The 15,735-nt window shown below is 51.4% G+C and overlaps 1 protein-coding gene across 3 annotated transcripts in view; it reads right to left on the bottom strand.

Moving 5' to 3' along the window:
* The window catches only part of SLC7A1 (solute carrier family 7 member 1), a 69,986-nt gene extending 54,472 nt beyond the window's left edge, over positions 1 to 15,514 (bottom strand). For 2 of the 3 annotated variants that reach the window (XM_045566771.1, XM_045566773.1), the window contains exon 1: positions 15,330 to 15,514. The gene's annotated coding sequence lies outside the window, so the exon portion shown is untranslated. Of the gene's footprint in view, positions 1 to 2,382; positions 2,406 to 15,329 lie in introns of those variants that run through there. The other variant, XM_045566772.1, reaches the window with a different exon arrangement.
* Between the last annotated feature and the right edge of the window lie 221 nt (positions 15,515 to 15,735).

The raw sequence follows: 15,735 nt of genomic DNA, 5'->3' as shown, positions 1-15,735 counted from the left end.
ACTCTGGCCAAGCGTCCCATCTGTGGAGACACTATGTCCCCTGACCGCATTGTCAAAAGATTTGTGATAAACCGCAGACACGCTGGCCCTGTGTGCTGTGCGACCAAGGGTAACGACGTTCTTCTGCAGCCCGCCTCCCTGTCCTCCTCCCCCTCTCTGGTTCGGTCAGTTTGTTACCAGCTGTGGAAGGTCCAGTTTGTTTTTTATTTACTCTAAAACATTTGCAAGCCTGAACAAGGAGCACGTGCTGACTTCCAGAGCCCGTTGGTAAGGCTGTGGTTCGCCCCCCCGTGGCCTGCAGCAGTTTGAAACTCTGATCACATGTCTCACTCCCCCTCTCTCAAATCTTTCAGCCCACCCTTTGAGGACTCCCCGCCACCCCGAGCGAAAGCCAAGGCTTCCTTGGGGCTGGCAAACAACATTTCCCCTCTTCTGTGACACAACCCTTATCAGATTTCTGTCCACAGAGCAGATATTTAAGACATCTCAACTTGGACTGTACAACTGAAGTCTTTTTTGCAAATTTGACTATGTGCCATCCTTTGTCCTCCTGCGAACCTTACGTGAACTCGGTGGCATAGCTGAGTGTGCACTGTTCAATGCAGGGGCGTCTGATTTTTATATACACACAACTGCATGTGTAAATAAGAATGCCCTGCCATCAGCCAGATCGCGTCTGCTAAGGCAAATCTACAAGACGCCAGGCAAAACGTCTGGGGGTCCCACCATCTGTCTCCAGTGGAATCTACCCAGGAGTCCGGCCACGGCTGATGAGCCATTGCAGGGCCTGCTGAGAAAAATGTGAACCTGGCACGACCCGCTCTGAACTGCCATTTCTTCCTGGAAAGGACACCGTGACCTACTGAGTCAAGGGTGGGCACCCCAGGCAGGCTCCCGCCCTGCGCCTTTCAACCAGGTACTCCGAGCACTCCGTGCCGGCTAAGGATCCACCCGTGCTGGAAAAGTGATCCTTCAGGACCCCGGTTCCCTGTCGGCGCCGGTCAAAGGCAGCCAACTCTCAGGGGCTCTCCTGTTCTCAGACCCAAGGCTTCCTTCCACACCCTGCCCTCCTCTCTGCAGGCGGTACTTGGCAACAGGCAAGAACTCTCACGTCCTTTAATACTGCTTTTATCTTTATTCCTGCAGGGAAAAGTTTGTTTCTCGGGAGGCAGGGGGAGAGGCAGAAGCGAGAACACTGTGGAAGGTTTCCCAAAAGAAACATTTCAGCAGAAGCTACAGCTCTCCCTAGATATCCTGACACGGAGCGTCTGCTGGCCTGGGCCGCCGCTGTGGAAATGCTTCATCCTAAATTCAAGCTGGGTCTCTTCCCTTTGATGAGGGCTGTATATGTTTTTATGTGTACGGCTGGCTAATCCTTTTGAAAAATAACCTCTCTCAGACTTCCTCCCTGGTGAGATAGCTTGGGACTGAAACTTCTCATGGCCTATCCCGACATTCCAAACCTCCACCGGAGACGCCCCACACAACGGGACACGGCGGCCGCGGACTGGGCAGCAGGAAATGGCTGCTCCTGTCACAAACGGATAAGCAACCACTCGCGTTTCTCCAGACCACGCCATGCCTGGTCCGAGACTGCTCACTCACCGCAGAGCGGCACTGAAGAAACAGACTCTTCCCAAGGGCAGAAGCTCCTCTGGAGTACTCTCTGAGGACACACAAACCAGGTAGACCACGTGGGTGCTGGTACCAGGTGCTTCTGGTCACACCTGTGTCCTGCTCAACGTTTCTGGGCCAACAACAAAGTGTTCCTTTGCACTCAAGACCTTTGTCACTATCCTAACACCAGACCTTCTGTTTCTACTACGTCTGATCGCTGTTGTCCCCACTCAACACCCGCTTTCGTGGCACGGACACCAAAACCCACGGAGCTCTTTGGTGGAGGCATAATCATGAAAGGTCACTGACTTCCTGTTCAAGGCTGGAAACCCCAAAGACAGCAGCATCCTAATACAGTCTCCTTCGAATCCAAAAGCAGAAAATGTGGCCCCGAGCGGCTGTGCCCTGCCCAGGATCACGTGAGTCCGTGGCTAAGCCGGTGGCGTAGAGGTCTGTCCACTTCCAGGCTATTGCGGGGGAGGCACATCCTGGAGCCGCCTCGCCGTGAGCGTGGAGGGGATGCGCAGAGTCCCCAGGAGGACGGCTGCTGCTGGGCAGCAGGGGACGGCGGAGGGGACGCCCCTGGACTCACAGGCTCTAACAGCCCTTCGAGCCCTGTTAGAGTCGGGGCTGCCACACCGCGCTGCCTCCCCGCCTCACCTCTCAGTCCCAGCGCCTTCCCAAAGGCACTCCCCTCCGTGACATCTCGCCCACATTGCTGCTCGCCACACCCAGACAACCCACACACACGCGTGGAGAACACACCTTCCATGAATGGCAGAAGCTTCTCCCTCACAGGCCTTTTCACACCTTGAAATGTGTCTTAATTTCCTTGCCCGGCAGCTGTGCTGAACAATCAGGCCATCTCTTTCGCTGACTGGCTCTCCCTGCCCAGCAAGGTGCTGAGTGCTGTAGAGCAGAACAATTATTCCCGGGGCATCTGCAAAGTTTCACCCATGTAATGTGCTCCTAATCATAGCGCCTGGTGAGACGAATAAATAACGTACAAGTTTCTAGAGACTAAAAAGTACAAAAAAGGAGATTATATCCTACCTTCTACATTCCTGCAAGAGGTACCATAAAAACTAAATCTGATTTTCCCAAAGAAACAATGCCATGATTGGAATTTCATAAAGGCAACACGTGTGGTGCAAAATTCAAAAGCCACCAAAGGGCATTGGGGTACCTGTAAGTCCCCCCATGCCCTGGCCCCAGCATCCCCACCGCCGCCCAGAGCCTGCCCTAGAAGCTCCACTCTTGGCTCACACTTGACAAAAGTGATTGCAAGTCCTAGGTTTTGAAGAAGATAGTAAATGACATTTCTATATTCTGTTTAACCATAAGCCTACTCATGAGTTTATGAGATAATGAACCAGACAACACATCAAGAATAAAACTCACATATGACTGAATTTAATGACACTGCATTCTCATCGCTTCCTGCCTCTTTTTTTTCCCCTGTGAGAAGGTACAAGAAAACCACTCAGATCAGGGAATTTCGGAGGCCTCTGCAGTAAAACACTTGGAGAAACTGAACACGACTTCAGAGCCTTTTGTGAGATGGATCTGCTTTGTCCTCCTTTCTTATTTTAAATTTCCCTAAGCAAACACATGTGCTAGGCAGAAATCCTTGAACTGAATGGGCCCAACACAGCCAAGGTGTTCCCTGAATATCTGAGTCACATCTGTCCCCAGAGGGGAGCCCAGCACATCTGGCGTGCTAGGCCACCATGTTCCCAAGTGCTACCAAGGGTAACACTCTTGTTGCCCTTAGCCACCCATTCCAAATATTGGTAAGAACCAAACATAAGTAAACTGCAAGGAGGCTTAACCCCCCAAGCATACACCCAAGTATGTGCCATCCCCCTTAAGGGGCACCCTGGCTTAAGGTCCTGAACAGGGGACCTTGGAACCTCACCGCTGGCAGCACCACGCCCACCTCCGCAGTGCACCGCCAAGCCAGGTTTATCTTCCCCCTCGTCCTTAATTAGAAACCTCCTGACATCCACCTCTTCCATTAAGAATTTCCTGACTAAGATGAACAAGTAGCAACCTCTCCCAGGCCCATTTCACCACCCTCAGCTTTCTGGAGGAGTCGCTTTGCATGTCAGTTTCCACCTACTCCCTCACCAGCAAAGCACCAGCACATCTGCATGCAACCTCAGGGATGGGGCTTTTCATCTGGGACAAACCTCCCTGGAGGCTGGCGCTTAACCCGTTATACACCAAGCCTGCGACAGCTCCAACAGCTCGCGTTTCCTGGGCTCTCACCGTATGCTCCAAAAACGTTCATCTTCCCCACAGCCTACGAAGTGGGGCCTGTTACTTTCCCCATTTTTCCGATGAGGAAACTGAGGCACCGAGTTGCAGGTGAGCCCACAACACGGAGCTCCTGCCATGGGCACAGCTGCCTGCCACCTGGCAGAGACACCCCAGGCCCCGGTGGCTCCCGGCTCCTGCGTCCCTCTCCAGGTGCCCTGTCCCCTTTCTTGCTCCAGGCCTGGCTATCACTCCTCGCCACAGGAGCCAGCCTATCCCCTCCCTATTTGCAGGCAGCGGACACGGACAGATAAGGAGGCTGGGCTACAAGAAGAAATGGAGACTGCCAGTTGGGCCCCCACGCCCCTGTGTCCTGAGGGAACTAAAGTAAATGGGCTCTGGGACAGCAGTTTCTTCAGTTCAGTTGAAAAAGTATTTCTTGAGCATTTACTCTATACCAGGCACTGCTCCAGGTACAGGAGACTAATGCGTCCCAGGCCCTGCCCTCGGGGAACTGTGGCCTAAAGGGCGGCTCAGGTCTCCCTGGATTAGCTCCAGGTTCCAGCAGTTTTGGAGGTGCTGTGCTCCAACGGATGCAGGGACCCCCACTCTGCACCCCCACACCCACTGAATCAGAATCCGCATTTCAGCGAGATCCCCAGGGGAGGATTTATTTATATGCAGGTACTTGTCCAGACAGTTTGAAGATACCCAAAGTTTGACTTTAGCGTATGAAAGGCACTATTATGTTATGCCAAGAATTTATATACTCCCTGAGATGCACTCCTTCTCCGTATCCTTGTCACCTAACCCTATTGCCACTTCCGTCCCGTCCATGTGCACGTACCTACCTACACGCTTTTCAGCCAGCAATGAAGGAGTGACAGTAATAGTGAACGGGTATGTTGCAAAATTCAGCCGGTATGCACAACTACGGTGGAAATGTTTCCTGCTTTGTGTGCTACCTTTCCAGAAACAACACACCACAGTGAGTCTTGTCCCTAAGTTTCAGTTTTTATTTGTGTACAGCTCACTCTTTAGGTGCAGGCCCTTTGTGAGGTCTACACCTAGCAGGGAGATGGCCCTCAAGCCACAGAGCTACAAAGGAGACTATGCCCAGGCTCACACAGTAAAGTGGGCCATAAAGGTCTGTCTGTTCGAGGAAGTCTAGCAAGGAGGGAAATTCTAGGAGAAGGAAAGAGAACAAAAATGTCTGAGTCATGACTCATTTTGATTTGGGGCAGTACTGCCTGCTCCCACAAAGCATCAGTGTCAAGGACCCGTCCTCTCCTCTGCCTCTTCACCCAGTGCCTCTCCTGGGCAAAATGGTGCTCCTTCCCGTGCATAGCCAGACACCTGCTGGAAAGGGACCCTGCTGAGGCGCCTGGGGGCAGGGCCAGCAGCACCTAAGAGGCTCCAACTATCCCACCAACTCCAAGGCTGTGCAGGGTGACTCAGCCAGGCCTCCCTCGCAGACGCTCAACACAGGACAGTTAACTGCAGCCGGGAGCCACTGGAAAGTGGTTTGGATTTGTGCAGTGTTTTCTCCGCCCCTGGGCACTGCCCTACTCAGAATCACCCAAGAAACATGAAATGGCAAAGCCCTCGCCTGACTCACCGGACCACAGACTCGAAGAGTCTTTCAGTAATTAGGCCTCAATCCCAGTGCAAATTAGATCTGATAATTTTCTAAAATTCTGATTGCATCAAACTCTGAGACACATTCTTCTTCCCCATTCGGTATTAATTCCCCAAAGAATTAATGAATGCTGTTGCTTAGTTATCTCCCAAGATTGACCTCTGGGGAGAAAACAACCCGAAGAAGAAACATCTTCCAACAAAAGTGTTTTTTTAAAAAAACAACCCAACTGCTTAAAATTCAAGGTTATAGATTTGTGGGGGAAGTGTTATGCAATTGCAATTACAGATTACCACTTACTTCAAATAATATCAACATATATAACAGCATAAAGTCAAGTTCATGAGATTTCTTCTCAAATACTAACAACAGTGGTACTAATACTTGTAACTTACATATGAATTTCTTCAAAGACCGTAAATTAAGTACTCTGAATTCTTACAATGAATTTATTTTTCTTGAGAAGCATAGTAAATGAAAGAAGTGTATAAGGAGCAAGGACAGATATTTATACATTGTTTCAATAAACTTGGCAATTTATCTTGTTCTAGTTCTCTGTTACATCACTATGCCCTTGGTCAGTAGAATCAATTCCCTTGATTTATAACTGTTTTAAGAATTACACACACAGACTTGTGACTTAAAGAATATTTATTTTCTAAGCAAAAAAGTAAACACTTCTTAAGCAAAAATTCATTCAACCTTTCCAAGAACTATTTAATGGTATGACCGCTATTGCTAATATTATATTTTCAATACTGTCCAATTTCAACCCACCAGACTTCACAGTCCCAAAATTAACATTTCTATGACAGTATCTTTTCTCCCTCTTCTTCTTAAAAATCCTTAACTCTGAAAGAGAAGGTTAACTCTCAGAGAAGCTTTTCCTCCCATCCCACTGAATAAAATACTCTCAAAGTCAAAGCACTGAAATTAACAAAGGTATGGCCCGTTCCTGAAAACTCTCACATGCAGCCTGACCAGGCCCCCTGTGAACACCAGCATGTCAGGTCGTCTAAGGACAGAGCTACCCCAGTCTGCACAAGCAAACCACACCGGGGAATTCACAAAGATCTCCCCTGTAAACCTACTCACATTCTTGGGAATCATCACAGAGAACACTGACTGTCCACCTCAGTCAGAAACTCTCAAATCATCATGAAAAGAAATCTCTACTCCCCAATTTTCTTTGCTCAAACTCGTCTGGACAGAGAATTACTACCCAGTGTATCTTGGTAGTCCTGGTGCTCAAAGACAAGAAATCCTGGGCAAATCAGGCAAAAATTCTCAACAGCAGGACAGGACAAGCTGGCCCAACGGTATGTTAGCTGCAGGGCGAGAGGAAGTTGTGATTTCACCCCATCTGCGAAGGTGCCTAATTGCCAACATAATATTACGATATTTTGACTTCAGTAAGACTGGACTATTCCAAAAACAGAAAAGTCAAAGTCACTTATTCTTATTCACAGTAGGATTTGTACCAAAGAACAAAATAAACTCCAAATTTAGTTGCCAGGGCAAAAGTATAACAGAAATTCAAAATAATTTAATGCTCCATCCACCTGCCAAAATTTTACCATTGAGCTCAAAGACACTCCTCCTTTAAAATTGACTCTTTTACTAATTATAAAAATACACTCACTCAGTAATATTTGTTGAGCACTATTTTAGGTGCTACAAATACAACAGTGTACAAAACAAAGTCCACTTTTAAGAGTCTTTTCTTTCTGTGCAAACACATACATCTCATTAAGATAACACTGAATATGGATAATTGAACCCAGATTTTTTTCAATTTTAAGATTAAAGTTTTTCCCATAGGATCATATGTTCTTTGAAAACACCATTCTTATTGGCTACATCATATTCTACTGCGGAGATGGTGTCAAAATTCACAGAAAGACATTTCCAAAGGCTTATCACAAGATAAAAACAAAAAAGAGGGACACGGTTAAACAGAGCATGTTAGATCTAGAGATAGGATGTTAAGGAACAAGAAAACAAAAAGGGAAATACAGTCTCACCAATCTCAGAGACCCATCCCGTTCCTCCGGGGGACGGCTGTTCACACCCACACCAGTCCAGTCGCCCATCCAGGTCCGAACTGTGAATCCCCCTTTATAAGCCCCACTCCCTCTTTGATCGAAGAGAACATTGTCTGCACAGAACAATATGTTTTCATTTCAATTTCCCTTCTTTTCAGGAAAGGAAATGTTTGCACTTCAAAGGGTCTCTTTGAAGAGCAGCCCTTCGGCCGCCCTGTCCAGGTTGGGAGCTGCGTGGGCTCAGCGGGGTGTGCGGGGCCTGGGCTGGGCCTGGGCGGCTGCCCGCCCCAGCCACCCTCAAGGCCAGCTCCTTCAAGGCAAGGGTCTGGGGCAGGGGAAGAGAAAACAAACACATGGAAAAATACTCGAGGCTTTTGATCGTGACCTTCGGAGGCCCTTTCTTACACATGGCATAGGTTTCCAACTCAGGGAAACTGAGGCACGCACACGAAGGGGAGCTGCAGGGCAATGAAAGAGTAGCTGCTGAGGACAAAATCATTCCAGAAACCAGACCCACTCAGCCAGGACCCATTCCAGGCCAGGACAAAGGGGAGCGGCTCTCACTTACTGCTGGTCAGGACGCAGGCGACGTCTAGGAAGGTCCAAACCTCGCCACGTACACCAGTTTTGAAACCTTCCTCCAAGAACTTTTGAGAAGCGCTGTCATTAACACAGAGCAAACTTCACAATTTTGAAGTCTGCCTTGTACTTTTCCTCGTGGCCCGCTGGCAGGGGCCAAGAGGTTCATCAACAGGCAAGTCTGAAACAGCCGCGAGATGACGGACATGGGCCGATGCCATTCTCCTCAGTCAGGCTCGGCGCCCGCCCGTCCTTCACCTCTGCCAGGTCTGGGAGGCGAGGGCTATACACCAGACAAGAGAGGACCTGCAACATTTCTTTTCAAGCCTCCAACAAGTTCTGGATATTTAATAATGATCTCCGCCCTTCCCCGCCCCAAGGGTATGCACGACAAAAGCAACACCAAGGGTGGTGCCGTTTGCCTGCCTGGGTGGGCACCCGCCCAGGGGCCGTGCAGCAGCATGAAAGACCCTGGCGGCAGCCGGCCGGCTCCACCCCGCAGCCCCGGTCTGGGTGGCTGGGTCACCCGGAGCTGAAGGAGCTGGAGACAGCTTCCAACCAACCGCCTTTCTGCAAGCCCTTTACCTGGCTGAGCACTACACCCCTGTGCTGGAATTGGGGGTGGTTTTTATTTTCTCCTTCTTTCAATTTTCTGTAGTTTCCAAATTTTTCACGACGAGCATTCTAACTTTTAGAAACTTTTCCTCAAAGAGGCTTATTAGACTATAGCTCCTTAGAAAGACTCCCACCCCCCAAACCCTTCCCAGAAAATATCTAGTTGTAAATGACAACTGGAAGTTGAATATATTAATAGACTGTGGACTAGGTAACAACGTTGTACCAATGTTGAATTTTCTGGTTTTGATCTCGTACCATGATTATGTAAGAGAAGGTCCTTGTTCTTAGGAAATGAAGTACGGAGGGGAATGGTCCAGAAAAATGTGTGTGTGTGTGTGTGTGTGTGTGTGTCTGTGTGTGTAAAGAGAGAATAAAAGGGCACAACGTAAACTGGTAGATTTGAAAAAAGGGTACACAGGAGTTCCTTGCACTTGGGCAATTTTCTTTAATGCTGAAATGCTATCCAAAAAAAGTTAAAAAAGAAAAGGGAAAAAGGAGAAAGGCAGGAAGTGGTGGAGAAGAGTTTCCCTAACTCCACCTGCCGGTGCTCCCTCGCATGGGGCCACGGCTCCTGCACCCGGCCTCACCCCAGGGGAGGGCAGGAGGCTCCTCTGCCACCTGGAAACACTCTCCCAAGTCACTGCAGGGTGATGGGCCCTTGCTCCAGGCCCCTGGTGTGGACAGCTCCTGCTCCAGGCTTTCTGAGGGTGTCAAAGAAGTGCCACCAAGTCACCTCATTGCAGAAATCAGGCAAGGCAAAGCTGAGGGCAGGACTACAGCTGCCACTGGCCTTGAGAAGGATGAAAAACAGAAAAGGAAGCCGACTTCCCCTACAGTCTCTGGTTCCCACCAGACACCCTGCGAAGGGTTCTCCCCAGGTGGAAACGGTGGGGAGTATGGGCGCAACTGGGTGGGGATAAATCAAACAGGGCTCCCCGGTGGTCTGGACAGGAAGCTCTGTGTCCAGTCGGACACTGGTGAGGTGACTGCCAAACCACTGACCCAGAAAGAATGCAGCACAGCCTGTCACACACGCCGCTCCTGGCGCTGGCAGCATCCCAGTGCAGCTGCCCCAGGACCCCCGGGGCCCCAGCTGTACCAGGTGCCCGGGGCTCTGCTGCTGGGGCCTGGAGAGGGAAGATCTGAGTTCAGAGACGGCAGAGAGAGATCAAGGTGCTGTGCAGCTCAGTGGCAGCCAGTGCCAGCACTGCCCAGACTCAGCCAGAAACAAAGAGGGGCCTGGGCTGGTGGTCTTCAGGTCTGCATGCTCCTGTCTCAGCGTGCACATGGCACGCCACACACACGCCAGAGAGGCTGGAGGCCAGGCACAGGCCAACACGCACTTCCCCACTACACGCTTGGGTTCCAATCTTCACTCTGCCACGTAACTACCTACCTGTGCGCCCGTGGGCCACCTGTCTCCGTATCGCCATCAAGGCAGTAGTGCCAACCCCACCGGGTGGTCAGGGGGACTCCAAGGAAACACACGTAAAGCACCGAGTACACCGTGAGCACTAAATAAGTGCTTGCAATGATTGATCTTACCCAGCCCCAGGGCCTCTCCCTTCCTTCCTATTTGGTTTAACAGCCTCTGGTTAATGGCACTTGGTGGGCAGATGAGAAGATATAGAAAGAGGACATTTCCAAGCCAATCTTAACAGATCAACTTCAGCATTTCAGAGGCAGGATGATCACAGCCCGGCGGTGTGAGGAAATAACAAAACCTAAGGCAACATTCTGCTCCCTTCCCTTCCCACTGCTGCCCGGGCGACGTGCCCATCGCCCCTGCCCCACGCAGAGGCATCCTAGACTACCACCTAGAGGACGTGACGAGTAAGTGGAGAACAGAGGCCCCAAGTTCTTGGCTTTGGTTTCTCTAAAACCCAAGGCCTTGGGGTAATTTGGACAAAATGTTTGGGGATCTGGATGACTACGGCCAGGGTAGCCACTCCCCGCTCCCTCCCCGGCCCCCCATCAAACACACAGGTACACACACACGTGCACATACACACACAGCAGGCACCAAGAAAGGCGTGGCGAGCTCTGCTTCTCAGAGGTGCTACGCGTGGCCAAGCCCAAGGTGTGTGCATCTAAGACCTAAGGGAACCTGCACCCCACACCCAGGGACACTAGGACCCCAAAGAGTGACGGCTCCCAGGTTCCCCAGGCAGCCAGGGACTGCTGCTCCTCCCCAGACCCAGGATCAGACGGGACGGTGAACCTGTAAGCAGATGCCCCCAACACCGGGGGACTACGTCTGCCCCTCTCACTTAGACACTTAGACACAATCTCAAGGAAAGGGGACTACATTTTAACACTTCAGGAAATGGGAGAGCAAAGTTAAGTTGTTATAAAAATTATTTTTCTCCCACACCTAAATCAAAAGAACCGAGCTTTCTTTCCAGTACGAAAAACTAACATTTACATGAAACACTTAGCGTGTGCCAGATGCTATGCTATATGTGTAAAATGGATTACCTCGTTTAAATCTTCTCAATCCTATACGGGAGGCACTAAAAGCCAATTATTATGCAAGCAATATGGAAAAGAATTTAAATGTGGCTCTGAGAAGTATCTTAGGAAAGGCACTCATCCTGTAAGTGGAGCCCACTCTAGGATCCGGCCCCAGCTGCGGAAGGGCTCCTGGCACCTCCTCCCAGCCCACAGCTCAGGGGCCGGTGAGCTCAAGCTGGCCGTACTGAGCAGAGGCCACTCCCAGGGTGAACACTGCCAGACAGTCTCCACAATGCGGACTCGTCATGCAGGAGGACCCGCAGGGGGACACCCACACCTAGACAAATGGGAAAACATCTGGTTATCCTCACGGTCAAGACCCTTATCTGAACGAATATTCTAAAGAAAACACTGCAGTAGGCATATGAACAGGTAAGGAAACAAAACTGTCCATGCCCTCTGAGCCCCCAGAAAAGGGAGGGCAAGGCTGACAATCTACCAAGAAAAAGGGAGAGACAGTGTAGGGAGATGCAGTCCTACTAGGGGAAGGGACATTCTCCCACTTTCCTGTCATATAAACCCACTAAACTAGAGCCTTTAAACGTTTCTCTGCACTTGATTTTCGGTTGCCATGATCAGAATTGCAGCCTGGTAGCAAAGGAACTGATTCCAAGAAAGGAATCTAAATGCATTGATTTGGTACCATTATTCTTTCAAAGAACACCATGGACTTCCTGCTTCTTGGCTTCACTCTGTTGTGAGGCTGAGAAGAACAGGCTCTCTCAACCTGCAGATGGAACGAGTGTGTAAGGTTCAGAAAGTCTAAGTCACCTTCCCGAGGCTGCGCGTGAAGATAGGAGCAAAGCCAGGACCCCAGAAGCCAAAAGTGGCACTGTTCCCAGTATTGGTTCTAGCTCCCCTGGGTTCCTCAAAGCAGCATCCGTCATTCTAAGGGAGACAATCATCTGTTCTGCACTGAAGCTGGAAAGCCGTCTTCCCTGGGCCACACTGCTCTAACTGCAGTTTAACAGTGCCTTTACCAAATGTACCACTTGCTGGTCCCACCACTCATGACTATAACCAGAAGGAAAAAGCCCAGTGAAAGCCACGGGGTGCAGCAGAAGGGATGAACCTCACGATAGAATCTAGTTCAACATCTAGGAACGTCCTTCCCACAGCCTGTGTTCTTGGGACGACGGGACCCTGACCAGCGGGTCAGGTAAACAGCATCACCCATAGTCCGCCAATGCTGCACATCTGAACAAATGCCTTGGGAGAGACATGAACAAGGTTAGCAATCCACCTACTCATTTTTCCAATTTGCTGCCCATCCTTCTAGCAGATTCCAGGGGGCAAATGCACTAAGCCTCCCTTGACAAATTATGACTCACGTTGAACAACAGCAAGGAATAGTTCTTTTCAAGCCTGCTTTGGAGTTGGAGGAAGGGACGTAGATTATAGAGAAGGCACTAAAGTTTACCAAGAGGGCTGATAATCTGCCACAGTAGATGCTACTACTACTCTATTCTCTCCCTGGAGAGGCCCAAAACCTGGGGTGGACAGTAGCTTGGCCTGGGACCTGAGGCCGTTGGCCCAGGAAACCCATGGGGAGGCAGATGTCCTGAAGACCAGGAACACCCCATAGCTTTAGAACCCCAAGTTCAGAGGGTCCCCATCCCACGGGGCCAGGCCACCTCCAGGCCGACCACTGGAGGGCGGCAGGAGAGCAAAGGGAGGCCGCAGGCAGCAAAGGAGACAGAGCTAGAAGAGCCACTGGGTTTGGCTTGAGGAGCCAGGTGAACAGGAAGGAGGCTACCAGCTGGGGCAGAGGGCTGCAACACAAAGTGATATACCTGGGAAGGGCCCCAAGAGGGCACATCTAGTCTAGCCCTGTGCCTGGGGGATAGAAATGTCTAGAAAGGTAAGTTGTGACTTTTAAGAGGTCCTTCTCTCACCCAAACATGCTCTTTGCTTGGCCTTCCCATCGCGTTAATCCAGCGACTTCCGCTGTGCTTGGAGTCTATCTGACATCTCTCACCCTTCACGTGGAAACCACCGGCCAGGACCGGCCACTCCTGGTGGGGCTACCGTTAGAATCTAAAGGAGACAGTCACGTGAGAAAACACTAGGGTCTCATGTGAAGGTCCTGTTCGGAGTGAGGACCAAGGGCCAGATGGAATGACGGACATCTCAGAAGATGCCTCTGGGCAAGATGACAGAGACTCAGGTATCTTCAGGGTTAGGGAAAAAAAACATTTCTCTCCATAACAGGAATGCACTTATTCCTGTTTCAAATTCTTCCCTGGGATTAATAAGCAATAACTCCAGATACATGGCTAACAATGAGTAAGGATTCACTTAACTGGACATAATGCTGGCTCTCTGACATAATTACCTATTTTACTGGCTTTGGTTAAGAGGTTACAGACTAATCAATCAACATGTATTTATTCCATCAAGGAATGGGATCTTCTACCAAATACAATTAACATATGTGTCTTAGAATTCAAACTCCCTGAAGTCAACAATCTTGCCTTTTTTTCACCTAAAGCAAATAATTATATGCATAGGAGCAAAGATCCAGTATCAGACAACTGGATACATTTCTGATCTCTATTTATTAAGCCTTGTCCTGTGTTTTCTCAAAACTCCTTTGGCATCCTTTGAATTTTACCTTTCTAATGCTTAAACGTGATCTTAATATGCTAAATGTTTAAAAACCACTTTAATCCATTGTTGACTCTTCCCCTAAGTTTCTATTCTGTTTGTGTGACATCAATAAGACCTTTCGTTTTAATGACAGAAGGGTGTGTTCATATAAAAATAATGATTATTTCCACTGAGACGAACTAAACGTATCAGAGGAATAAATGTATCACGGTTTCCTAGTATCTGAACCAAACATAAAGGGCAAGAAAGGTTAAAATAAATCCCAAATAAATTATAATTCAAATTAAATACAACTGGGGCATTCAGCCAGAGGCGGCCATAACACAGTTCTACCAGTCAAATTTTCCTTGAAAGGCACATTTTTAGGGAGACACACTTGGCATTGAAGTCCCAACCCTCCGGTAACTATGCCTGTAATAAAACCCAACACGTGAGAACGTCACTGTGGCCATTGGGAAGTGTAGTTTCTTTTTTCCCAGAAGGCACATGTCTGACTATCTGCATCACACAAGCCAGACACACTCCTGTCTGGTTCCCACACCCGTGAAAAGGGGAAGGGGCTCGAATAGCGCGCCGTGGTAGTTCCGCAGTGCACGCCGGAGTGACGGCCTGACCCGGCTGCGCCCGAGAAGTTTCTACAACGTAGAAAGGAACACCCTGAAAATAGGTTGTCTTTATAAAACCGGAAGAACTTCCTCCCACTCCGAACCATCTGGAGAGTCTGAAGAATCCAGGCATTTCAGGCCAAATCGGATCACAAGGAAGCCCACCCAGGGGGGATTTCCTCTAACTAGTCTTGGGGACCTAGATCAGAGGCGAAGCTGGCGCGCCCCGGGTCGAGGTAAGAGCGGAGGACCCGGAGCTCTAGGGAAGAGCGACCCCCGGGCGTGGGTGGGCGGCGCAGTCCCCCGGCCGGCCACCTGCCCCCCACCCGGGGCCACCCTCGGGGGACCCGGCGGAATCCCCACTTGCGGGGATGACACATCCCCGGATCTCGTGGCGGGGCGGGGTGCTCTGCACCGCGCCATGTAAGGGAAGGTCTCCCGCGCCGTCAGCGGGCTCCAGATGGCTCCTGGGCCAGCCCCGTGCCCGCTGCCCGCCCCTGCCCACCCGGACCCCCCTGCGTCCCGGCACCCGGGACCCCGGACAGGCGCGCGGAGCGGGCATCACCGAGGCGCCAGGGCGCCCACACTTACACACTCGGTGTTGCATCATGCACCACGCCACGGCTTCAGGGAACCAAAATGGGACTCCATGAGGCGACAGCCACACGGGCACCAGCCCCGCGCGCACATCCCAGGGTTCGCCCTGCCCTCGCCCGCCCGGGAGGATGCCAGCGCCCCCGGCGCGGGACCCTCGCCACCCCCGCGCCGCCCTCCCGCGGCCCCACGCGGAGCGGGGGCTCCCTCCAAGAGAACCGGGGCCCGAGGCGGGGACCGGGTACTCACCGAGCCGGCGTGGCGGGACGCGGGCGGCACCACGGATGGAATGACGGACGCGCGGCCGGGCGGCGGGCAGGGGCGCAGCGCGGAGGGCGGCGTGGAGGGTGCGGTTAGTGGAGCCGGCTGGCCGCGTTCACGCCTGCCCGGCAGTTGACCGGCCGCTCGCACCTGCCCGCGCGGAGTGAATGGGCGCGAGGGCGGGCGGGATTTCATCAGCCGCGCGGCCGGGCCCCACCCCTCGCGCCGCCCTTGGCCCAGCAGCCCCGGCCCGCTCGGCCGCGTCACCGCCTGGCACCAATGGGAGCGCTGCTCGGCGCTGCCAACCCCAGGCGGCGGCGGCCCGGGGTGGGTGGGACGCAGCCTCTCCGCGCGCCTCGCTCGGGAACCGCGGATCTTCCCGCCGGCTGGCGGG

This window comes from Lemur catta, chromosome 13 (genome assembly GCF_020740605.2).
Source record: "Lemur catta isolate mLemCat1 chromosome 13, mLemCat1.pri, whole genome shotgun sequence".
In the NCBI taxonomy this organism is placed as follows: Eukaryota; Metazoa; Chordata; class Mammalia; order Primates; family Lemuridae; genus Lemur; species Lemur catta.
The sequence above is the reverse complement of the archived record's forward strand: the minus strand, read 5'-3'. Positions and strand labels throughout refer to the sequence as shown.